This window comes from Corvus moneduloides, chromosome 1, assembly GCF_009650955.1.
Source record: "Corvus moneduloides isolate bCorMon1 chromosome 1, bCorMon1.pri, whole genome shotgun sequence".
NCBI lineage: Eukaryota > Metazoa > Chordata > Aves > Passeriformes > Corvidae > Corvus > Corvus moneduloides.
Window position 1 is genome coordinate 64375562 of NC_045476.1, and position 25896 is coordinate 64401457.

Below are 25896 nucleotides of genomic sequence, written 5' to 3' on the forward strand. Positions count from 1 at the left end.
GCCATTCTCCCTTCTCTTATCACTACATGCCCTTGTAAAAACTCTTTCTCCATCTCTCTCTTGCAGCTCCCTTTAGGTGGTATAAGGCTTCCCCAGAGCCTTCTCTTCTCCAGCTGAACAACCACAACTCTCTCAGCCTGTCTTTATAGGAGAGGTGTTCCAGCCTGTGATCATCCTCATACCCCTCTTCTGGACTCCTTATTTTGGGGCCCCAGGCTGTTCACAGTACTCCGGGCAGGGCCTCATGAGAGCAGGGAGTAGAATCACCTTCTTCACTCAACCTGCTGGTCACTTCTTGTGATGCAGCCCAAGGTACAACTGGACCTCTGAGCTGCAGGTTTTGAAAGTACAGTGTGTATAGTACCACATGCTCCCTGCATTCTTCTTTATTTCAGCACAGATATCCTTACAGACTATGCTGGGCACACAGGGCTTGTCTCTTATCTGAATAAGCTAAATTTGTCTATATAATTACATGGTAGCACTCTCATAAATGCTGCTATTCATGTAATGAAACTGAGCTATTCCTCCAAATAGCTTCTCTTGAAATGATCTTTTCTCTGTTGCTTCAGTGAGCACTGAAATATGCAACACTGACATACTGGTAATGCCATTGATTCCTGGATGAAAACTCCCTGTGACACAAGGGATAGTTGACATATTATAGCTCAGTTCAAATCCTCTTCAAACTTAAGCAAATATCAGTTATATCCCAGTCACATTTCCATGCCTTGTTTGCTGACACCCATTGGCTAGACACCCTTAAGGAAAAAAAAGCAGACAATTTACTGCAGCCTGAGTAAACACCACAGGAGCAGTGTCAATAAATAACATAAAAAAAAAATCGAAGTCAGGCTGTAGTGAGAGCTCAGTTGCAATTTAGGTCATACATGAGCCAGCAGAATGCTCTTGGAGCAAAGAAGGTTAATGGTACCCCAGGCTTCATTATTCAAAGCATTGCTAGCAGATCAAGAGAGGTGATCCCTCTCCTCTACTCAGCACTGGTGAGGCCACACCTGGATTGCTGTGTCCAGTTCTGCGCTCCTTGGTACAGGAGAGACACGGACACACTGGGGACCATCCACCAAAGGGTAATGAAGATGATAAACGGACTGGAGCATCTCCCCTTTGAGGAAAGGCTGAGAGAGCTGGAAGTGGCCAGCCTGGAGAAGAAAAGGCTCAGAGGGAATCTGATCAATGTATATAAATACCTAAAGGGAGGGTGCAAAGAGGACGGAGCCAGGCTTCTGTCAGTTGTGCCTAGTGACAGGGCCAGAGGGAATGGGCACAAACAGAAATAGAGCAGGTTCTCTCTGATCATCAGGAAACACTTTTATTTTGAGAGTGACTGAGCACTGACCCAGGCTGCCCAGAGAGGTTGTGGAGTCTCCATCCATGGATATATTCAAAAGCCTTCTGGACACAATCCTGGGTAACTGGCTCTATGAGGCCCTGCCTAAGCAGGCAGGTTGGACCAGAAGACTTCCAGAAGCTCCTTCCAACCTCACCATTCTGTGATTTTTATTCAGAAAGAATCCTTGAGCCCTAGCACTGGAGGTGCAGTGGGAACTAGATGGCTGGGCCTATTCCTAACCCAAGGTGGGAAATTTTTCCTTTCAGCGTTTCCTATTTGTCCAGTCCATGCTGATGCTATGCACAGTACATTTTTACATTGTACAAACAATGTAAATTATATTTTAAATTGTACAAACACATTTTCAAATAGCTGACTATTCAAATAATGAATACTAATATACTTACAACATGAGTACCTATTAATGAGACTCTCTGTACCAGTCATTAGTAGACAGACACATTCAATGAGTGCCTTGAAGACTACATGGACTAGTTTGCAGGTAGGCTTATAGTGAAAATTTCCAATTTTTAATTCTACAATATTCAGACACCCTTGAAAGGTATGCTGAATATGCTTAAGCAAAAAGATGGGCTAATTAGTTCTTTTCTGTTCTTTCTCACAATGTCTACTACCATATTTCTTGTGGTATTATTTCCACATAGACAAATACAAGTTATGAAAGCAGTGCTCAGATAGCCAATGACAACTCTATAATGGAGGATTAACAGTTAAATATTTCATATATAGCAAGTGAATTCAGTGAACCAGAAGGTGCAAATATTTATAATAAAGACGTAGCTCTAGCAGGCTGTTATCTAGCCTTTCTGGTTGGCAGTAGCAGTGTGTGCATTTGCTTTGAAGTACTTTTATAATTTCTGGAAGAATACTTGTTTACCAGTGCACAAGTTACTTTACACATGGAAGATCACACAAACCTAAACCTAGAAAAAAAAAAAAAAATAGAGTGAACGTCACATATAAAGCCCTGAAGATTATTTTGCAGTGCTCCTGGTAAGCTGAGCCAGCTACAGATTATATGGTATTAAACATTTTACATGAAAATTATAGAAGCTATTTAGTCGTGGATCTTTCAAAGAGAAAAGCAAAGTTTTATGACCAGGACAACAACTATTGCATATCCTTACGAGAAATCTAGCAGTCATTGAGTACTACTGTTGTTGTAGTTGTAGCCATGCTGAGTGTGGATACCAAAACATAATGCTGTCTTTGGCATGAATATGTTTCACCCTGAAGATCTCAGATCATTTCAATATTGTCATACACATGCTGTGCTATTAATATGAAAGTCAACTAGTGCCTATATGTGCTTGTAAGGTAAAGAAATGTTTGGCTCAGCAAGACCTAAATACTTGTTTACATAGGGAAGTCAGTGTGAAACAGTAATGTGTGAAATACATCCCCATACCTGACTTCACACTAAATCCCTTAGTAGACAACTGCATGTGGACCAGCTTGAGACTTCAATAAATATTAGAGCCAAAAGTAGCTTTTATTGCCCTATTTCTATATTAAATAAACTTTTATTTATCTTATTGGAGCTTCCAGAATAGGACTAGGCTGAGATTAAAAAAAAAATATCTGTAAGCATTGCATAAAGGTTGCAGAGGAAAAGCTGGTAGGGAGTCTTGAAGTCAAAATGAAGGTTTTAGGAGGCCGGGCTCAGCAGCGGAGAAGGGGCTGGGACATCTGAAGCAGGAATGAAAGGATGACGAAGGAGTCAGTGGGTTTGGGGACAGGGGAAGGAAGGATGAAGGAGGGGTTGTGTGGGGTCTCTGGGGCTTTTGGGAGCTATGGGAGATATCAGAACATTTTGTGACTGGCAAGGGAGTTTTTTAACCTCTAAGGTAGTTCTGTTTTCCAGATTTTCCTGCATTTCTGAAAGGTGAATTTAAAAGAAACAAAAATATCTGAGAGTCCCATATGAGTCCCGGACTCTTGAGAGTTAAGGATTTAGTAAGAACACCAACATAACAATATTCTGAATAAAAAAAGAAAACATAAATACTAAGGATTATTATAAGGATAACACAGACTATAATTATGAGGAAGTTGTTATTCAGCATTAAAAGTCCTTGTTTCCCCTTTTCTGTTATTTATGGCTCCATTCAGCTGAAGGGATGACTGTCATTTGGATATCAGCTAGGTGAACTTAAAACTTTTTATGAACAAGGTTTGATTTAAACTCTGCTGGATATTACTTACACGATTGTCTCAGCTGCCACAAAGCTCTTATGATACAACAAAAAATATGTCAAATTAAAACAAACCAAACTTCATGCTACAGCAAATGATGACAAAAGTATACCAGTAAAATAGAAGCTTTCTAAAGTATATTTCGGTGTAATGCCTTACTAAAACCACTGTCTTCCTAAAGCTCTTGATAACTAAATCTAAGAGCCTTCCCTCTCTGTTTAATCTCTTCGATGAAATACACTCAAAGGAGTTTAGATCTGAGTTCCTCACCACCACACCAGTTCTCTCCCGGAGGCCACCGCAGCAGTACAGCTCTTGTGGACACAAACACCCATCCAGGCACAGCTCTGTTCGTGGAGTTTGTGAGTGTTTGTGATTCCTTGTGCCTCCTGATGACAGTTCATTTGAGTCAGCAAAAGTAAAATGCAAGAGAGTCTTTCTTAATGGCCTTGAGGTGTCATTACAAGTCCTGTACAGATTTTAGTCTTTGGGGGAAGAAAAACAAAAAAAAGAAACCACTTTATAAATCAATACAAAACTGGCAAACATTGTTCTCAGAAGCCATAATCTTACTAAGATTTTTAAAACAGATTTTCTCTGAAGTTCTAAAGTCCATTATGTCTTTCTGTGGCTCCCCTTCCTCTCCTCTCCCTTTCGCCTCTGCTCTCACATCTCCTGACATCCAGGACACTTCATTTATTCTCAAGATTTTGGCTACTGCCTATATTTACCAAAATCTAATTTATCTTTCTGCTCCAAATTTTATTTACTTCAAACTTTCGTTTCAAGGGTAACAGTTTTACAATTGGAAATTAAAACATTCTACTCAAAAACCTTGTCATTTTCTTTACCATTTAAAACCTGATTACTGTTCCTTCTCACCCAAACTTCTAAACAGCACTTGCTTTTTTTTTCCTTGTCTTTTTTTCCATTTGTTTTATCTCATGCATTTATACCAGTTTATAGTTCTAAACTTTGCCATACCTACTGCCATAGTCTTGTTCAAGCAGTTTTACCTAATCTCTATTACTACAGGTACTCCCACTTCCTACTTCAACCTCTTTCCTTCTTTAATCTAAATTGAGGAATGGGGATTTTTTTACTGATCAGAACCCATCCCTTATCTTTGGTTGGCATCAATACACCTGCTGAGTCAAACAGACAATGCTGCATCAGTATGAATCATTGTTTCTTCTTAAGAGGTGGAGACTTGCCATTTCTAAAGCTCAGGGATTTTTTTTGCAAATGCCATTATGCAGCAGCTTTAAAATAGCTCACAGTTATTGGTAATTTGCAAAGATAGAGAATTGTATTGTAATCCTGGAAGCTCTGTGAAGTGTAATTTTCCAGGCTCTAAGCTTGACTTTTAAAATATTTCAGGTACTCATTCCACCATATTATGTCACAAGTTCTTACTGGAAATAATTTTGGGAATATTTTAACTGCCTAGTTAAAAACCCCAAAACATTGTGGCACTTATTGATATAATTTTTCTCAGATGACTGTTCTGCTGCATCTGCCTGCCACACACATCCCATCACGCCTTAGTAATCCTTTCGACAGCTACAGCTGTGCCAGCAAATACAAGTAGTTTCTTAGCCCCCAAGGGCCCAGCTTTGAATTAGTGAGTGCTAAACACTGTCCCTCCCACAACAATTTACGTGATGCATTTTGTGATGGTTTTTGTTTTCCTTCTGTCACTAAACTCAAACTCAGAGTTTCCTACCAAGCTGTTTCACGTGACACATAAATATTAAATTCTACAATATTAGTATGTGGAAACTGTTTGGTTTTTCACATGTTTGTGCTTATAAATGGTTCTGATGGTTTACTTGCTATTATTCTGAGTCTTACGGGTCCCAGAGTTCAGTGTCTCAGGAGGCATCTTGGTGTACTCGTGCTTTTTTCCTTATCCTGCCATCTCCCATTACTTTGGAAATAACCAAAAGCCAAACCCAATATCCTTAAGATTTTTATCATTCCCTGAAATCTTTATGCCTGAAAGTAAAGATAATCACAGTCCTGCTGTTTTCAGGTTGCCCCTGAAGACCTGGAATGCACTTGTTCTCTGTGCATAGCACAGAGGGGGGAAGCAACAGAAATTAGTTTCTACATGAAGCAAAGTGTCAAAGGAGCATCTGGCAGGGAAGAAAGGCAATGCCAGAAACCTGTTGGAGGAAGGTGACTAAAGGACTGATACACAGTACAAATGTTTTTGTCAGCTGGGGGAAGAAGAGAGGACTGTGTTCTCTATGCCAGAGTTCAGGAGAAAAATAACTTAGTCCCTGCTTTAGTGAAAAGGAGGTAGCAGAGCTTTCACTATGCATTTAAAATACAACTGATTCAATTAAAAATAAAGGAGGTTCATCTGCAGTCTGAAAGACAATTTAAATGCTCCTTTTTTTTTTTTTTTTTTTTTTTTGTGACCCGTGGCTTTTCTTTTCTGAGTGCACTGAGACAGGACATTTTATGTAATCTAGATTCAGTCAAGAAGTTATTCACCATACTGGAAAATATTTATACACTTGTACCAGAACTTCTCCAGGTCAGGGTTTGCATATCTTCCCTTGTATTTCCCTGTATACCTATTAGAAATGCACAGAACTCTGTCTGCCCTGTTCTCTCCTTTTCATTTTTCCCCCATGTTTGTCCAAAGCATGGTGTAGGCACATGGTGTGATTCTTGGTCCTGTGCAGCAACAGGAGTTGGATTTGATGATCCTTGTGGGTCCCTTCCAACTTAGGATATTCTATTCTATTCTATTCTATTCCATTCCATTCCATTCCATTCCATTCCATTCCATTCCATTCCATTCCATGGCTGAATAGTCTGTTCATTTTAACTGTGATACTTTTCACAGTAAGTTTGTATTTTTCTTGATATACAGTAGATCATACTGACTGAAGACATACTGAGAGAACCCATCCCTGACTGCTAATGAAACCTGACATCTGTGCTGTTGATTACAAATGTATTAAAATTGAACATTTGTTGAAATTTTTATTAAATGGCATAAAAAAGATAGGAGAGTGGTTATTGTCTCAGTTGCTATCTGAGAATCAGCTCTTCCCAACTTTTTGGAGGACTGTATATCTGAAATAGATACAGATTTTCAAGGCAGGGGAGCAGGAATGAGAGAAGGAACATCTGTAGATGGTTTTGCCTGAATTAATCATCATCTGGAAAAGACAGAGTTTAAGTAGTGTGCAAGGTAAACACAGTGAAATGTGAAATACTGAAATGATGGGCAGGACTGTATTTTTATCTCATGAGTGAATAAGACCAGGCATTGTAATTCTTCAGAAATGGAACTGGCTGTGAGGGACTCGTCTCATGACTACTTAGGGAAAAATTGAGCCTTCCTCAAGAGGCACAAGCCTCAGGAGATATGGGCTGAAGTGTTGTGAAATGCTTTTGTCTCTGGCATTCTGAACCCTTTGAACACTCATGTGAGCAAGCCTGGCTCTAGGAAAAGCAAAGAGGGTAGTTGTCTATTGGAGCAAATTCCTGCGGGCAACAAGCTTCTGCTGTTCACTGAAGCAGGGATCAGCTGCTTCTAGGTAAGGCAGCAAACTTGTGGCTTTCCCAGGCCCTTCCACTTAGCTTGGCTCACAGGCTTGGCCTGATCTGTTGGTGTTTCCCACCATGCTGACACACCATATGCCTGCTCTGATTACAGATTACCCAGTTTAATCTTACACCAAACCATGTGCTGCTTCCTGAGGAATATTCACAGCCCCTCACTGAGCACTCCTACACCTCAAGATGCCCAGGAACAGCCCTCCAGCTGAAAGTATGCCTTCTATAAATTAAAAAACCAAAAACCAAAAACCAAAACCAAATACCAAAACAAAGAACAAACAAACAAAAAACAAAAAAAACCAAACAAAACCAAACAAAAAAAGAAGCTGTTATTATCAGCTTCTGCATCCAACATAGAGAAAGCTAAGGCAAGAGAGTTTGTGGCCATATGTTGGGTAGACAGGGTAGAGACTAATAGGAAATCTGAAAATGTGGTGGGTTTTTTCCTCAGGATGGAAGAAACTTATGGGTCTGCTGAGTGTGGAATTGTGGAATAATGTCCATATGTAAAAGCCAGGCTATCCCTGTAATGCAAGGCTCAAGGACACAAAGACTACTCTGTTTCTCTTACAACTCTTGTACACTGCAAAATAATATGGGAGACAGACTGGAAAAATATATTGAGATCACTTATTGAGAAAGGTGGTATGGCCATCAAATAGAGTACAGAAGTACTGTGACACAAAAACTGAGATGCTTGCAGTTTCTGCTTTCAACTGAAAACATTATGCAAATAAAGACATTCATTGCAATGTGTTCTCCAGAGCACAATGAACATAGCTTTTCTGGGGAAACCCAGAAAAGGAGACGTGAGCTCATTACATGTATCTTATGGTGCTGTGATTTTATGTAGCTTGAAAAAATGAAGACACAAAGGAGTGGGTTTGACCCGAGAAAAATAGTCAAGCCTCTAAATGGATCACATACTTGCAGAGAGAGGTGCTCAGTAAGCCCTGCATTTGGCCTGGTTTTAGGGACATTATTTCAACATGAGAGTGACTCAGACTAGTCCCAGAAGTCAATCTGTCCAAATGTGCACTGAATTTGTCTGCCTCTGCTTCAGACTGGCCTAGCGCATGCCAGCCTGCTTTTGAGATGTGCTGGCTTTGCATTGAAGGACTTCAGTACCTCTATCAGGCACAGTGTTCATGGGAATGCTTAGACACATAATTCCTATTAAAATGAAGGACTCAAGCTGGTAATAGCCTACATAAACACTAATGAAATGTTCACTGTAGGAAACTGAAACTCTTCAAATATTAGGCTTAACCATGTATGCATTCATATGCATGTGGATACACATAAACTGTTGAAAATGGAAATGCACTAGGACCAACATGGAAGTTGTAAAATTTAAGCATGCTTTTCTTGGATTTCTTTTCCATGAAAAGCATTTATTTATGTATTTGCAATGCCACCATGAAAAATTGTCCTTTTTCAATCTTTCTGTGCATACTGTAAAATTATATGTAGATAAATATCAAGACACATAAATACATATATGCAGGCATAAAACTGTATCTGTGCATGGTAGGCAAATGTATATATATAAACATACAAGGAAAGTATTAACTGAGTAAAAGACTTTTATTCTTTGTTTAGTTTAAAATCTCTGGAGTTAGTATAATTTTTTTAAAATTACTATAATGTATAAAGACACACAAATATTACATATTCAGCAAAAACTTCTTGATAAAACAAAAGCACATTGGTACAATCTTACAGCTCATGCTCTTACTTTCCAGTCACTAAGGTGTGCTTCAGACTAATGACATTAGAGGCTAAGCATGGCAGTGACTGGAGTCCAGGCTAGTAAGCCCTGCTGGGATAATTAGCATGACCTCCCTGCTATTGCCATTAAGAGACATTAAATGAGGGAATGCCCAAGGAGGAAAACAGAAATGGAAAGGACCAGACAAAGATGAAGTCTAGGGACTGGGAAAGTGGACAAGGTAGTTGCAGAGAGTTCCAAGCATGAAAATGTTGGGAACAATGGTTTCATATTCTGTAATATGATGTAATGGTCCCAGCTGGTCTTAACCTTGATGGAAAGGCTTTGTTTAAGAACTATAAAAAACTTTTTTTTCATAAACTCTGAGGATAATCTGGGAAGAGAGAGAATTTGTCTTATCTGAATTATGTGGTCTTTGTTCACACTGTATTCCTTACTGAATTTAGGGAACAATATGAGAGCCCTCCTGTGGCCAGCTGAACACCTGTAAATTCCCTTGATTGCAGTCAAAGACGAGACAGCCCACTAGATCATTACCTTGTGTCTGATTTCTTGGTTGTTTTTATCACACTATTTATTGTGCAGAGGTGTGCATGGCATTCTCAACAATATATCAAAGGTGACTGTCCTCAAACACTGATCATCTAAGTTAGAGCATAGACAGAGTGAAGTGAAACACAGAGGTAACACTAGCACAGAACATAATGACTTATTATCTATTGCTGTAAGTCAGCACAACTCCACCAACACAGACAAAAGAAGATAAGTGGATTGAAGAGGTAGCCATATGGAACACTTTAACAAAAGGCAGTGGAAAGGATGGCTCCAAGCACCAGTCTGTGTCTTCATACACAATGCACTGACATTTACACCAAGACGGAATAGATGTGAAAATCTGGGCTCTGACTGGGTATTTTTGATATATCCCTTTGCAGAATTTAGATACTGTACAAGCTACCCCACAGGATTGTTGTTAATAGTCTCCTACTTCTAGACAACTTGAACTCTACCAGGCTAATCCTCATTCACATCAGCTTGGTTTACAGAAGTATCAGAACAAAAGGATTCAATAGCATAAGAAAGGCTGAGAGATCACGCTTTCAATATCTGTAAGATTTCCAGTAAAAAACAATTCTTTTGCTGAAGGGGCAGAAAAAGATGCTATGCAGCCTCTTAAAAAAAGTGAGTAGCTGGTCTAAGTACATTGAGACCTTGAAAGGTTAGGAAAAGAACAACTTATATTATAAAGGCTATGAACCAAAAGAATCCCTTTAAAGCTAAGAAATTTTAATTCAATTTCTTACTTTCATAAATACAAAAATGCAATCATTTTTATTTTATATAGTTTAATTCAAGAGGACATACTGAGAAGCAACAGCTTAGCTCCTCTGAACAAATGTGCTCTAAGTTTAGCCTGAAGAACCGAGTGTGTGTCCTATGCAATGCAATGCATCACATTACTGAGCTCTTTAAATGGGCATAGGCAGCTGAATTGTCAATTGGGAGAATTGTCAAAGGTAATTTACACAGTATTGCTGATGATTTTCATTTACATGAGTAAAAGTGCAGGCAGGAAAAGCAGTATTTCATCCTTCCAGTGCAACATTAATCAGTGTTGCCTACCATACAGTCACCAGTTTTTCATGTTTTCTAAGTCAGAGCAAAATGCTGTTCAAATAATTTTTATCTGCAGTTTTTCCAGCAGCAGATCAGCATTACCCCAAGCTCCTAAATAGTTGCTCCCTGCAATTTTTGAGTTTCATGATCTTTCTAGACTTCTAAATTTAGCTGTCTTTGCCCTCCTTGTCAGGCATGTACATGTGACAAACTCTGGTTCAGTAAAAGAATTTTAACTTGTGAATTAAAATCTGCAAATCCAAATCGGTCCAAGTGGGGGCCTTTCTCTCTTGGTAATACAGCCAATTGATCAGTAGATGGTGGTGGTGCACTGTCACCTGATGCAGTTGGCCAAGGACAGCACCCAGCTGTTAAAACATTTTTATTATAGAGCAGAGTAACGGTCTTGGACATGACCGAGTTTTTAATATATCAGAACATTAGAACATTAAGAAATGATAAATACTAAATATACGTGTCTTATAAACTAGGAGAAGTTGTATTTTCTTTTTTTTCTTCTTCTTTTTTTCGCCTAGAGTTTCAGCAAACTTCTAATCTTCCTTTTCCTCATCCTGTATTTTAATTCAGTGGGAAGAGAGTCCTTTACCTTTTGCTGTTTTCATATATTAATTAAAATGATAGAAGGAAGGAGAAATAAGAGTGCGAAGATGCCTAATGAAATTGCCAAACTCCAGAAATTCTTTCAACATGGTTATTTGCCGCTTTCCCTCCCACATTGACTTTGTCACGCAGCAACTCTGGAGGTGAAGAGGGAGAGAAGGAGCTGGTTTCAGTCTCCTTTTCCCAGGCAGATAGGATGGAGAGGACGAGCACTGGGGACATCCTTCACCTGTTCATGGACAGGATTCTGGCACACCTCTGAGTCTTGATCTGTTTGCACTGCTGTGGGTATTTTAGAGCGTCTTTCTAGGGATATATACAGTATTATGCACCTGGAGCCAGTGTGCTTGTCATGGGGAAGGACTGTATTGGTCTTGGGGTCTCTAGTGAGAGAGAAGTAGTAAAGTCTTGGAGCAGGACCACAAATGAGTGAATTAGAGCTGCCTTTCTGAGCAGTACAAGTGCTGAAGCTTTATAGCAGGACCTCTGATGGGAGTGACATGCTGAAAGCAGTCATGAAATATTGTAGGCTAGGGACCCCATAGCAGGGGCAGATCAGATTTCCAGTTAAACACGTTTGCCACCCACTGGCCAGGCTGCAGATTTGCCTGTTGCTGCGATGGGAATTAACAGCTTGTAGTTGTAAGTATTAACATATGATGGATGATTAGGATGTAGAAAGCATAGTTTAACAGTAGAGTATATTTGAATATTTATAGGCTTTTGTTTACCATATTAAATGCAATGACTCCAGAACTGGGCAGTGACAGGGCCACACTAACACCTTTAATTTACAGCTCGCTTCTGCCATCAAAAACAATACTTTCTCAGTTCCTAGGTCATACTTCCTAAGCTGACTAACAGATTATGTTCATGAACAATCAGAGCTAAAGGAGCCATTTCATTTGGGCTGTGCATAGAGTCTGTTATGAAGGTAAAACCAGACATTAATTCAAAGTTGAACTAGTACTTGAGAAGAGGGTGAGAAAGCTGATCCAAACGGTTCCTTTTCCTCAACCATCTGGTGCCAGAAGAATCTGGTGTCAGAAGAGAGAACTGAGGGTGAAGTCCAGACAACTTGGCTGAAAGCATCTTCCAATAGTATTGGTTCCTATTCAGTTTTGGTTTTGGTCCTATCTTCACCCAAAACCAGAACTGCATTGCGAAGGTGGATGAGTCTACCTCATATCAAAAGCAGTAGTACAAGTTGGGCAGAGAAACAAAGAAAAATGTGCCTCAAGGCTAGCAGGCCAGAAACAAGAAATTACCTTTTCAGATTTACCCAACATGAGTCAGATTATTTTTCTGCTTTCCTCCCTCCCTACTTCACTGTAATTTTTCTATCACCTAGAAAGAAAAGCATGTTTAAAGATGTAATATGAAGAGTAATTCCCATGCTGCCCATTTTGGATTTGAAAGCTGGTAAGAATTTATTGCTCAGTAAGTTATACCTGATACTGTGACATTTCTAAGGGCAATGGTTATGTAAATACATCCGTATATTGTCTCTGGGGTGCCACTGCAAACAAAAAACACAGTCCCCGCAAGGTAATGATATCACCTTTACGTGACTGAATACAGAAAATGGAAGACCATAAAAAGAATGTTTTATGAACATTTTCTCTGTTATTAGGTCTTGGAAAAATATGTATTGTTTCGAAGGAAAAAAAAAGTAGTGAAGGAGTGAGAAATTTAAATAATTTTCATGGTACTTCAAATATTTAAAAGGGACTACAATAAAATACAAAGAAATTCATAAACTCTGATTTCCCAGTTATAATTAATTTTGCACTCTGAAGGTGTCAGTGCAGAAACATTATCCATGTCAGATAAAACATCAAGTCTTAGAATGAAATTAATATCTTAAAGAAAAATCATAGCACAGCTTGTACTGTAAGGCTTGGTCATTAGAGAAGTTATTTTGTATAGCTGTTTCTTACCCTATAATTAAAATGATAAGTTAACCATAGTCATGACAGTTCTTCCTTGATTAGTGTATATTATTCTTATATCAATCTTAGGATCATGAACTTCTGGCAAATTGGGTCTAGAACCTCCATATGGAGTCATGAGGTTTTGCATGCAAATGGAATTTCTCACCCCATAAACACTCAAGAAAATGTAAGTATCTTCAGTAACCAGATGGAGCAAATAGTCGTTTAAGGCATATGAAAGTCATGAATATTGCAGGAGAATAAATATATATTTTCTGTATATATATATATATATGTATTCGATGTAGAGTTAATGTTAGTTATCACGCATTTAATGTGAAATCTCTTTTTTTCTTGAATAAATGCATGGCAAAAGATTCAGGGACAAGGTACTACCTAAAGATAAATATCATTGTCAACACTGCAATAAAAAATACCAAGGTCCCTCTGTTCCTTGCTATGTTATAGGGCACAGTACTGCACTCTCTGATTTTGTAGATGATGCCTAAATGCAAAGAAAGGCAGACAAGAAAAGTCAAAATTGGGTCTTTGACTTAAATGCAGTAATTTATTTTGTGCTGACTATTACCTCACTGAGAATGTTTCCAAGAAAGCAACATTTAGTACTAAAGGTGAATTTCGTGCTTTCCAAGGCATGCTGTGGGAACTTTCCTGTTGCCTGAAGAGCAAATGAGTTTTTCAAGATGATACTTTAAAAAATTGGCACTCGGCTGATTACCTCTTTCTACTGCTGTTGATAGACTTACAAGCAGTACTGGGAAGACTTCCAGTACTGGGAAGAGCACTGCAAGGTTGCTCTTGCCATTCTTCTGCCTTAGGCTACACTCAGTCTCTGCAGTTCAGCCCAGTGATCCAGACATTATGTCCCAAGTCACTCCCCAGAGAATATGATTCGTATGTTTCACTGCTCTGCCTGTTCAGAAACACTTTCTAACATCTAACCTAAACCTCCCTCAATGGCATATAAAGCTTTTAGGTTTTTATCCTATCCAACATGAACATGGCAAACAGATTACTTCCTTTCTCTTGCAGCAGCAGCTTTTTACATGTCAGAAGCTTATGTCTGTCTCCCTCCTCATTCTTCCCTTCTTTTGGCTGTCAATCTTTGCAGACAGCTAATCATTCTTACCGCCCTCCTTTGGACCCCTTCCAGGTGATTCACATATTTTTAAAAATAACTTGAGTGGCCAAACATCCCTTATAATGTGGGATTTCCCATGTTTAAGCCTCAAATCTCACATGCCATGTTAAAAACATGTGAAATATTGCCTGCTTGAATATTTCCTCTTTATTAAAATAGGTGACATGGGTTTTGAGGTTGAAACATAAAAACTTGCAGCTGCTTTCCTGCCCATTCTTCAGAGCAGCCTTTGGCAGCAAAGAGCCATGACTTGGATGTAGCTGAGACAGAAGTAAAAGCCAAAGCATCCCTAAAAGAGCTGGAGAAGTCTGAAGAACAGTGCACACCCTGAAGCACCAAGAAGGCGTATCAGTGTTTTAAAATTCAGAACCCACCAATTCTGAGATGCTGCCCTGCATCAGGTGTAATCCTTCTCCCAAGGACTCACCAACATAATAAGAAAATAAATACTCCGGTGTTTTGTAGACAATGCTTTTGTTTATACAGCTCAGGAGATGACATTTTAGGTCCCTGACTACTGTTTGGCTTGGGATTCTCCATGCTCTCTTCTCTGCAAAATGCTATTCAGCAAATCATGCTCCATCCTGCATTTGCTCAGTTGCTTATACCTGATTACCTAAGGACCTTGTCTTCACTGTGCTTCCTCTTTTTCTTATCAGAAGACTTTTTTAATTTGCCAAGATCATTCTGAGTTTTGGTCCTTTCTCCATTACTTTTGCTGTTTCTCCCAGCCTGGTGTCATCTGTGAATTTATTGCCTCCTCACCTTTCAAGTATACAAATTATTTTAAAAAGAACCCAAACCAAAACTATAACCAGACCTTGAACAGACCTTTGAACTCTATCTTTTTCTGATGTATCTGATGTAACTTTATCTGATGTATCTTTAGTTTCAACAGAGAATCATCTACTATGTTATTTGGAGCAAGTCAGCAGCAGAATGGACTCTACTCCTCAGACACCATTTCCATGGATACAATGAAACAAGGTATGAGTTTGCTTCTTCCACTTCTAGTTGTATGGAATTACTGTGTTGCTTGTAGAAGCCAGATTCAACTCTTGTCTCTGGAAGCAAAAACTGGAGAGTCATTCTGAGTGTCCTCAGCCCTGTCCACTGTGGGAGAAGCACTGTTTCAGAGACATGAGTGCACATCTAGCTGGGGCAGAATATGAGATCAACCCAAAGGAATAAACATCTCCTTTCAGAGCTAAGAATACTCCAGCACTAAGAATGTCCTCTGCAAAATACCTACTACAGCAAATAGGAATAATTTTTCTTGGAGTCGCTAGGTAACTGATAATATAAGAGAGAAATTACAGCCTTTTTCAGCCTCTAAGACCTGTGACATTCAAATACAGCAGTGTCCATCACCTCTAAAAATATAAGCTGTAGCAGATCCCAATTGCATGAGAAGAATTTCCTTCAATATCATCAAAAGGTCTGGGATCTCCCACTTTGTGAAGACTTTTAGAGGAATCTTTTAATAGTTTTCTATGAATATGTATGAATCTTTCCAGTCTGGCGCCTATCTGAGGAGTGAAATTTGGCATTTAGGAAATACTTGAACCTAACTCACTTCCTTTTTTCCCCCAGCATTCTGACTGATGACATTTCAGAGTAAAAGAAGACTTTGCAGCTGACCTTTCTATTCCTGCCAGAGAGACCTTACAGGCAGTGGCAAATTCTGTCATTACACAAGGTGAAAAAGATACTATTCATCCTTATCCAGTCTGGACATCTTGGCAGGATCAGAAATCTATTTCTAGTTAATTCAGTCCCAATGCAAAGCTTTCAGTGACCAAAGTAGGTGAAAGGGAGTGAAGAAAAGAAACTTAAACAATGTCTAAAGTTAATTTCACTCACTTATGCTATTTTCAACTGAATTTCTAACTTTTAAACCAATAGCTATTATTATCCAGACCATTAAAAAATAAATTCCTGTTGAAAATGGAGATGGTGGTTTATACCATCCACTTGCCAACAGTGAGAATAGAGGTGGCTGGAAAGATATGAAATGTATAGCCTGTGCTGATAGAACATGGGCTCACAGGATTTATATGCATTCAGGGACCACTTACAGGCCTGTTTTGCACCTGTGTGGCCAGAGATGTGAATGTCGTGGGCTAGTTTTTCTTTGGAGCGATGCAAGGAGGTAATAATTCCCACATTTTTCTCTCAGTGACAAGGGGAATGTAGCTTTAAGAGCGGGAAGGCTGAGGATTGGGACCTCTAGTTTCTCTAAGGTGTTTTTAAAAGATTCTTTAACTCCAGACACTTTGTATTACTAAGCTCCTTATAAAATGATGATGTTTGTGACAATCATTTTTCCCTGTGAAATTTCCTTTCTGCTCAAGTATTTACAGGAAGAAAAAGTTTTCCTTTTTCCTCTGTCAAATCAGCAAAGCTTATCCTGTGAGGATTTCTGAATGAAAGGGGGAGATTAGTGTTTCAGGAACATACCTTAACTCACTTTAGAAACATTTACTGGACTTCCCGCCATACCTCCTGTCCAGCTGGCTGTGCAGCCACTGCCCTGCCTCCCTCTGTGCTTCAGCTTTATTTTATTGGAAGGAATTGGGGAAAAAAAATCCACAAACAAGCTCTGAGATGCTTTATATCACAAAATCCCACTTGAGATGTGATTGTTTTTGACTAAAGCAGGGAGCTTCACTAAATGGGATTAAGGAAATTTCCAGCTGCTTAGAGATCCTCCTTTTCTCTGCCTCTCACTGACAGGGGAAAAAGTTCAATTGTAATTGCATTGCAGGATAATACATCCAGTGGCTTTTGACTCAGCACCCACAGCTATCACTGCCTCAGCTGTACAAAAGGGAGCCAACTGCCCTCAGGGGTTTTACCAAGACCTATTTCTCACCAACACAGAGAATATTTATTTTGGTCCTTAGATGCACCTTGACATTTACAGAATCATAAAATCATAGAATATACTGAGTTAGAAGGGACCCATCAGGATCATCAAATCCAACTCGTGGCCCTGCATGGGATCCCCCAACAATCCCACAATCTGAAATTAACAGCTCCAGTTTTTATGTTCTGCTCAAGAAGTTTGGGAAAAAATGCAAAATATCTTTTTTTTTTTTTGAACATTAGGTTTTCACAGAAAATCACTTCAAACATTTTCTTTCCTATGTCTTTTAGTTTTGGAGTATGTTTCACTGTGATAGTGATGGATCTGCATAGTAGGATCACACAACAATTTTGTTAGGACAAAATAAGATGTAGAAAAACAGCAAAATACAGCAATCCATCTTAAAAATAATAATCCCCACACCACTGCACAGATTACTTACATTATGTTTTTGAGATTAGTACAGTATGTTTCAGAAAGTCAGTTACCCTTTTACCCTACTCTATGAGTTTATCTACTTTCATTGGGCTTGGTTTCCCCAAAAAATTTAGAGGGGATATTAAAAAGGGGCTTTTTTGAGATTGAGAACTATCTGATCAATATGCTGCTATTGGGTTTTTTTTTAACAGCATAAGTAATCTCTAATTGTACTTTTGATATATATGTTTTGTTAGTATAATTGTATCTGGCAGTAAATTCATAGTTAGAAAAATAGCCCAATCCATCAGGGTTTTTAAAATCAAACCGGTCATAGAGTGTTGGGGTCCCTCCCCTGCCATGGAGCCCTGGGAGAGGGGCCCTGGGGGGGAGACACGGGGTTTCCCTGCCCCTGGTCAGTCTCATTCCCCATTGGTTGGTTTGTGTTCCCTGGGGTGGCCAAGGACCCTCAGGTCCCGTGACTGCGGAGTTCCTGAGCTGAGCCCCGGCCATGCGGCTGGAGAAATAAACATCTCTGAAACATCTACCACGAATCTGTCCATATATACTTCGTTTCCACAGGACTCCTGGTTTGAAATATACTTGTTGCAGTAATCCCCGCTGCGACAATAGAGGAATTGTATAATTTAAAAAAGCAGATCAGTACTTAATTATCTGCCCAAACATGTGTCGTTATTTAAGGTTGCTTGCTAGTTAATACTATCAGTGACTTTTTATGAGGGGAAATTAAAATTCTGTGCCCTAAGGAGCTTGTGAAAGGTTTCATCAAAAGAAAAAGGTGCAAGTGTTCATTAATATGCCGTGTTCCAGTTTGAGGCAGGGAAAGTATGTGTGACACCCAATGTACTTAGAACTTTTCTACCTTATATTCTACTGTCCAAAATCTGTTTTACCTTTTCATTTCTCTATCAAAGTCTGTTATGCCAGCCTATGTCAACGACAATCTCTCCTCATGATGGAGTAGAACCAACAATGCTGCTCATCCACCAGGATGCCAAACGCACCTGGTGCAGGGTGTGTGGGCACTGGGGTCCTCACGGAGCAGCCCACTCTGCATCTGAACCATCCCCACCATGGAGCGCTCTGTGCCCTCTCCCCTCTCCTTCATCTATGGGCCTCTATACAAATATGCATGATTTCTGTATGTGCGTTTAATCTTTGATGTTTAATTCAATATATGAAAGTACTAAACAAGTACAGTTGTTTTAATGAGTACACCAGAATTTTTTCCTAGATGGATTTGAAGAGAAATTTTGCTTTTACTTTAAACATTTCCAATATAAATGTCTACTTTCAAAGGAAATATAAAGCTTGCAGAAACTCTTCAACAAGGTGAGGCATTATCTTCTAAATAAGTTTTCATTTTTTCCTAAGGAATCCAAAATATCTGGAATCCAAAAGATCAAGAAAGTTGTAATTAATATTCTTTGATTTTGCAGAAAGACTTGCAGGAAGCCTCAGGTATTTTTATTAGGAGGTTATTACCTTAACTTTATAATTTTTTAATGTAAATGAAGCTGTTGTTAAATGCTAAGTAAGGTTAAATCATGCTCTGCAGAGATTGCTAAGCAGTTTGACGTGAATTTGTGCTCTCCTCTTGACTACCTGATTTTCTTAGGAATTAATCATTTCACTACTTCTCCAATTGCCATAGAACCTAAACAACTTATTGAAATGAGCCAGAATTCCCAAATAAAACAAAAACTGCAGAAAAAATAGAACAGTAGCAGGAAGAGAAAAAGTTCTGACTGGTAGGTAGGAACAAAAATTTCATAATGTATTCTTCAGAGTGTGTCCCACTTGCACATCATTCTTCCAATTAATCAGATATTTAATCAGCCATAAGAATATCAATAAAAAATAGCCAACCTCCATATTTCTTAAAAAAGAAATATATAATATTACATTGCTTTTCATTAATATGTTACTTTTCAGTGCTGTCTCTTCACTGGTTTTTTTCACCATGTTCCCCAGCTTTCACCCACAAGCCTGCTAGAGGGGCCTCAGGGCTCCAAAGTGCAGCTTGAATGACACATTTATCACTACTGGAAACTTAGAGACTTTATGCTCACCTGGTTCCTTGGTGCCTTCATCACTTAAGCACATTTTTAATCCAAGCATTTCCCAAATGAAGCCCTCCACAGATGACTCCCTTCCCAAAGAAGGAGTTTTGTTATTCAGTTAGTTAACATAGTTATTTAGTTAACTTAGTCTTGCTAAGGACTGTTGGCCAACAGGAAAATGTGTGTCTGAAAAACTTAGGTTATGTCCATATGGACAGGTTGAAAATTTGATTAAATGTTTGACAATAACATATCCAAAGTGTTCAGTTTCCATAATGCAGCAGGCTCATTCTCAGTGTCTCCAAAACATCAGGAGAGAAAAGATGCAACAGTAGAGTCTTTTATGTAGAAAATACTTGGCAAATATACAGGCCTGATGAAACATCCTTTGAGAGGCTAAACAAATTTCTACTTGTAACTCTTTTACATCTCCTTTAAGATGGTATTTTCTCCCCTAAATACGATGTTGAAATTCTACTTTTAGCAAGTTTAAAAAATAAGAGTTACATTTTCAAAAATGAAAAACAAGCCTCTGTGAATAACTAAATCCCAAGAACTATAGCTACAGGGCTACAGACACAGGCATTCCACCACTCAAAGATTTCAAAAAATGCAGTGTTTGAGCTTAATAAACCCAGCATCACCTGCAAGCCAGATTAGTAAAAGAGTATGGTCTCCTGCCAAACTTCAGGGAAAGTTCATATTTTCAAGAGTTCATAACCCAGTTGTAAAATGTTAACACAACTGTTTTCCAGAGTTCTTTTTGGTATACAAGTTTCAGTCGAGAAATCCTTCCATTTAATCAAATATAGTTCACGTTAAGGGACAAAGAAACAAACTTTGAATCTATTTGCAGTGTTTTGTTTATAACACTGAAGTTTTACCATTGGGAACCATTGTAAGACATAGAATACAAATAGTTATTTGTACAAATTGAAGAAGCAATGTTAATTATATAAGCACCTAGTTTTGCATACTACTTTTCACCAGTAGATTTCATGATGTCAGATGTCATACTCCATGTTAATTAGATGAGCACCTAGTTCTGTGCAGTACTTTTTACCAGCAGTTGCCAAGAAGTCAGGTTTGAGGTCTCTGATCTACAATCAAAGAAACAAGTTGAGTGACATATAAGCTGATCTACCAGATTGGGAACCAAGGTAGGAAAACCGTCTGGGGATCTTTACTCCTAACTGGGCCTGCTCACCACAAAGCAAGTTACATTTGTAGTAAAACGTACAATGCACCATCTTCACACACAAATGTGTATTACAAATTCAGGTCTGTAACAGCCTGTTCACCTACACAGCTCCAGCCATGGGCATAGCCATGGCTCGCTCTGGCAGAGAGAGACCAATAGCCCTACATGGCCCCAGGGAGGGTTTCATTTGCCTCTCAGGGGCACCAGGAGTCTGGCATCCATGAGCTTTGGAGCATGCCATGCTGGTATTTTTCTTTAACAGTAACAGGAGATAATTATTATAGTGTTATGGTATCCTAAGAAACAGGTTTTAGATAGAGATTCTGCAGCAGTCCTAAACACCTAGATATCTAGATATTAAACCTACAGTTTTTAGTGGTACGTAAATTCAGTTCCCTCTCATCGCTCTGCAAAACAAAGCAGGGAACAAAGTCACCCAGTATTATCCTTCACCTGAACACCTCTAATGTCAATAGTTTTGTAAAACTTTCTTTTACAGTATCTATTGAGTATGAGCATTCTCCACTTCATACGGCAATATCTCATGTGCGAAATTTTCTTCTGTTGCAATTTCTGTTTCTTAGCCTATGAAAACCTTACAAAAATAATAAAGGTCCTAAAAGAATATATAAAAAGTACTGGTCTGATTTCTTGCTGCAATATAAAGCTTAATCTTCAGTCACCTCTGTGAGCTTACTCATATCCCAGCCCAGGCACTCTTATGACAGTGCAGAAGGAACATCTGTCTATGCAGAGCAAACAATTATTACCCATTATGAGGACAGCACTGGAACAGAGATATAATTAATTACAGTAAATTTAGCACCATGAATTGAAGGACTCAACTCCCATTAGCAAACAGGGGAGGGAAGCTCAGTAGGCAGATAACATCTTTTATAGGCAGGGATCATATAAATGCTCATTTCACACTTATTTAATCTTGCGAAAACACTGTTAGGAGGAAAAAAAATTGTTCCTGGAAAGCAAATGAGCTATTCAAAGGCATTCAGACATCCCCATACAGAGTTTGTGTTCGAGAGAGCCCTGAGCAGTCAGGACAGCCCATGATCCAAGCTGGCAGACCTGCTGGGACACGATGGAGCCCTGAGTGCCCCCATGGACAGATGCAGAGCAGTGCTGCCAAGGTGCCTGCCTCACCCCTTTGGATGTGTGCCAAGGTAAGGATGAACCAGCATCCATGCTCTGCACCACAACCCACATGTGGTGCACACAAGAGGCTGTCTGGGGTGAAGGATACCAGGCGGGGTAAAGAAAAGGGTGCAGCGCCGCGCAGGCACCCTGCCCAGGGTTTAAAACCTTCAATAAGGTTCTGCAGTGAAAAACAGTGCGTGATTACTGGCATACTGCCATTCTCTGGAGGTAAGAGGAGCCACCAGAGTGGGTATGTTCTTGTGAAGATTCCTGAAAATGAGACCACTGTATTTGGGACCAAAGTGTTATAGCACCTTTCTCTTTATTTCCCAAGTATGCAGCAAGACAAAGCAGAAAACAAGTTATTAGGAAAACAGCAATGGCTTTGAGATGGGAATGTAATAAAAAAATCAGAAAAAACCAGCTCACTCTACCATATCTAAAAACCCAACCAGCCAAAATTTCAACTAAGATCTAAGAATTAATATATGGACTGACCATGAACTGCTCCAGATATGTTGGAGGCTAGATGGTGAAGTTTCTACAGCACTCTCTCTGAACCACAGGCTGTATCAGAAAAAGTAGAGCAGGAAATACTTTCAGAGATGGAAAGGTCTGTTACATTCCTTAAAATATTGGCATCTAGTGCTGGAATCTTTTTCCTCTAATAAGGTACAGGTCATGAGAACAACACAACAATGAGGAAGGTCCCTTGCACTCTCTCTGTAACACTTTTGTCAGGGAAGAACTAAGAAATGTGTAACTGCTTTGGTAATTTTGTAGCCTTTGGTTCACAACTGAGTAATTGGTGCTGAGGATTCTAGTAATGTCTGGAGGAGACACCAGTACCCTGTTTTTGTGTAGTCACTTTTTTCATAGCCTGTAGGTAGGAAACTTTAATTTAAATCTTACTAATAACATAAAATAAAAATAGCTATTGATTTTACTGACATTTTAGCATGCAAGGTATTTTTAGAAATTATTTGGAACCTCTATCTTCACAGATAGCTATATTTCTATTTTACTTGTGAAAGAATATAATTTAGGTGCAAAATGTTTCAGTTAATTCCTCTCTGATACTACAAACCTTTTCTTACTTAAATCTGTAAATTGATGATAAACACCATCAGCTGCAGAATTCTGTAATGTAATTTTTAGTTACTCAAAACACACCATGTCTCCAAATTATTGCAAGTCATGTAAGTGTCCAAGTTAGCTGCTAGCCCTGTGTGAAACTGAAACTTGGGCACCAGGGATTTTGTCACAGGGTCTGAGTGTTCATTAAAAATGACAGAAGTAAACAAGACATGGAAAAAAAAGGTGTAAATTCAGAAAACTAAAATCTAAATCCAACACTTGGCATCAGTCCCTTGAGACTTGAAAACCACAGTTTTATTTGCAGTTTTCTCCGGATATCAGTTGAAAGTCAACATGAGTGTGCACAAGCAATGCACAGATCTGGAAATACCGCTGTGTCAGAGTCTTGGCTTTTACCCCAGACAGTGCCAGGGTGTGTATATTAAATTGTTGTGGCTTTAGAGATGACACTGTCTTCCTTCATCCATGACCCCCTTGCACAACTAGAAGGACCACCAGCAATACCAGTTCCTGGCCTGGCAAGTGCATTGTCCAGACCAAAACACCTAAAAAAGTAATGTTAGTGATTAGAGAGAAACAACTTTCCCATGGCAGCACCCACAGAACTGTCTTTCATGTTTTTCTATCATCAAAGGGCTAAACAGTGATCAGTGTATGACTCTACAACTGTTTCCACGGATATTTTATAATTCAGACATCATGTCCCCCAAAACTTGTCATATGTAAATGAAATTTCTTTATGAAGCACTTAAAATCATGTCCTATGCCCTACAGCTGTGTTCAAATACTTCCAGGTCAAGTAAAATGTATAGCAAAATCAAATTGGGTATACACAATCACCTGTAGTTTCTTTAAGCAAGGCCACCTCAGAGAAGCAAGAATAATAGTCCAGGAAATGTTGAAGAGATTTTTTTTCCGGCCAATATACACAAATCTACAGTTACTTTGCTACCAGTGGCCAATTTTCCTGCACCACACTGTTGGGGAAGATGAAACAGGAAAGCCTTATAAATATGATTGCCTGACAAAAGATTTTGGGAATATGAAAACTACAGGCGACATCGAAATGAAGGCCACTTTTGAAATACCAAATCTTAGTTACTGAACAACTGGAAAACAATGGTATGGCCAACTGAAGGTAATCCCCTCTTGATTGAACAATACCCTCTGCTTGCAGGCAGGTCCAAGGGTCAGAGCAGACCCTACTAGCTCAGAAGAAGGGGTCCAAAGAGTAGTTTTTAGAAGTTAAGATGTAACACTATGGTAATATAAGAACTCTTATAGGCTGTATGTAAATGCTATAGGATTTGTATCTTGTATTAGATTGGTTAGTGACAATTAGAATATTCAGTACAGAAGATGATTTATTGTATTGTAACCAGGACTTCACCATTCCATCCTTTTCTCATCACTTCTTCTTCAATTCCATTCCTCTCTTACTCTTCGCACACTCTTACACTCTCTCTCTCTCTCTCTCCTTACTTACTCGCTTACTCTCTTGCTCTCTTGGGCCTGCTCAGAGCTGTCAGCTGCAGCTCTAAGCAGTGCCCCTATACCCACGCCCTTTGCAATAAACTGCATGTTCCAAGATCTGCTTATAGAGATCTCTCGTCACCGTCACCGTCCGTCTCTGTCCATCCCGACCGTCCGAACCCCCCAAGATACCCACACCACACCATGAAAATTGTTGCTTAATCTGGCCTGAATTTTTGTATATGTTTAACAGTGCTTCCCTGCCACTGTTCATCTGTTATAATAAAACAATACTTCTCGCTTGTTTATACTTCTAGCTGATTACATTCACATATTCTTCACAGCACAGTTTTTTACAACAATTCAGGAGCCTCCATCCCAATAAACTGGAATGATAATCCTGAACAATCCTTCCCATCCTAACAGTCGGAATTTATTTCTATGCAATTTCTCCATCAGCTACAGCCTTTGCAAATCTTATCTAACACTGTCTCATCTAGGGAATGTTCTAAAATCAGATTCATGCACATATAATTGAACTTTTTGCTTGGCTTTTCTGCAATTTCTATTCTGTAGCAAAGATAGCATTTTTAGTTCTGACAACTCTCAGAGATTATTTGAAAGTGATGTATTTGCAGATGGATTAAAAGTATCTCTGTATTTTAGTTATGGTATTTGCAATACTTGTCCCTTGTAGTGATGGCAACAGTCAATTTCATCTAATGATACTTTCTGTAAGGACATTACATTTTTATATTTGTAGACCAACCTCTACTTATTTGAGTTAATTTCTGATAGCACCTCTGGCATACATCCTCTAAATGTCCAGTTTTCACCTTACTGCTCCAGGAGATTTGTATTAATGCAATTTATTGAAGTCTAATTCAGACAATCTGGGTTTGCCCTTACCACTGTTGGTGAATCCCAACAATTTTGTCAAGCACCAGTCCCAGATTTTCCAGTTACAGTCACCTTGCCACTTCATATCATTCTGTTTGTTTTAAGGGACCCACCTTGAGCTTAAATCTCTAATTCATTGCAAAAGCTCTTCCTGCCCTCAGGAGCTCTGTATTAGGACCTAAATGGTTCAACTAATCAGGCAGCTAACACCAAGCAAGTCTCAAGTTAAGGATGAATAGATGGGAACCCAAGGGGACAGGAAAGACTACAGCAGAGGCCACAATGAGCTGGAGAAAGAGCTTCTGGTTGTAGGCAGTCTGCAGCTGCTGATATTGTCAATATGCCAGAAAAAGGAGCAGCTGCAAGAGAGGGAGGAAGGGAGGACTGTATAGGACCTCCTGACTTGACCCCACACTGCTGCAGTATAAATTTTTCCTCCCTCTCCCCTTCCATACTCCACCCATAAAAATTTGATTACTATGA

At 39.1% G+C, this 25896-nt stretch overlaps 1 long non-coding RNA gene across 1 annotated transcript; it reads right to left on the reverse strand.

The window, feature by feature from the left end:
- Nucleotides 1-1733: 1733 nt before the first annotated feature.
- Nucleotides 1734-17908, reverse strand: LOC116446023. Its single transcript, XR_004241000.1, has 3 exons — nucleotides 15130-17908; nucleotides 3842-4056; nucleotides 1734-2298 (listed from the first exon to the last, which is right to left on the reverse strand). It is a non-coding gene; the product is annotated as an uncharacterized LOC116446023 (long non-coding RNA).
- Nucleotides 17909-25896: the final 7988 nt, after the last annotated feature.